Raw genomic sequence first — 1,533 nt, 5'->3', positions numbered from 1 at the left:
GAGGCCCATTGGACTTGCAAACTTTATATGCCCCAATATAGGGGAATGCCAGGGCCAAAAGAATGGGAATGGGTGGGTAGGGAAGTGGGGGGCTCTATGGGGGACTTTTGGGATAGCATTGGAAATGTAATTGAGGAAAATATGTAATAAAAATATTAAAAATAAAAAAAAAGAATTTACTCAACAAAACTTGAAAATGTGGATGAATTGGACACTTTTCTAGACAGATACCAGGTTCCAAAGTTAAATCAGGATCAGTTTAATGATTTAAACAGTCACAAATCCACTAAATAGAAGCAGTCATTAATAGTCTCCAACCAAAAGAAAGCCCAGGATCTGATGGATTTAGTGCAGATGTCTATCAAACCTTCAAAGAAGAATTAATATAAATACTCCTCAAACTCTTCCACAAAATTGCAACAGAAGATACTCAACCCAATTTGATGTATGAAGCCACAAAACTGATACTTAAACCACAGACACAACAAAGAAAGAGTACTTCACACCAATTTCCATTATGAATATCAATGCAAAAATATTCAATAAAATTCTCACAAACCGAATCCAAGATCACATCAAAATGATCATCCATAATGATCAAGTAGGCTTCATCCCAGGGATGCAGGGATGTTCTAAGATGTGGAAATCCATCAACATAATCCACTAAATAAACAAACTCAAAGACAAAGAAGAACAAAACAAAACAAAACAAAACAGACATGATCATCTCATTAGATGCTGAGAAAATATTTTACATAATACAACACCCCAACACCCATCAATGATAAAAGTCTTGGAAAGATCAGGAATTCAAGGCCCATACCTAAACATGATAAAAGCAATCTACAGCAAACCAGTATCCAACAACAAACTAAATGGAAAGAAACTTGAATCAAACCTACTAAAATCAGGGACTAGACAAGGCTGCCCACTTTCCCCCTACCTATTCAATATAGTGCTTGAAGTCCTAGCCAGAGCAATTAGACAACAAAAGATATCAAGGTGATACAAAGTGTAAAGGGAAGAAGTCAAAATATCACTATTTGTAGGTGATATGATAGTATATATAAGTGATCCCAAACCTGATAAACAGCTTCAGTGCAGTAGCTGGATATAAAATTAACTCAAACAATTCAGTGGACTTTATACAAAGAATAAACAGACTGAGAAAGAAATTAGGAAAACAACGCCCTTCACAATAGTCACAAATAACATAAAATATCTTGATGTGAATCTAACTAAGAAAGTGAAAGATCTGTATGATAAGAACTTCAAGTCTTTAAAAAAAGAAAACAAAGAAGATCTAAGAAGATTGAAAGATCTCCCATGCTTATGGATTGGCAGGATTAATATAGGAAAATGGTGATCTTGCCAAATGCTATCTACCTATTCAATGCAATACCCATCAAAATTTCAACTAAATTCTCCATAGATTTAGAAAGAATAGTTTCCAAATTCATCTGGAATAACAAAAAAATGCAGGGTAGTCGAAACTATTCTAAACAATATAAGAACCTCTGGTGGAATCACCTG

The sequence above is a fragment of the Mus caroli genome, chromosome X (assembly GCF_900094665.2).
Source record: "Mus caroli chromosome X, CAROLI_EIJ_v1.1, whole genome shotgun sequence".
NCBI classification, from domain to species: domain Eukaryota; kingdom Metazoa; phylum Chordata; class Mammalia; order Rodentia; family Muridae; genus Mus; species Mus caroli.
The sequence above is the reverse complement of the archived record's forward strand: the minus strand, read 5'-3'. Positions refer to the sequence as shown.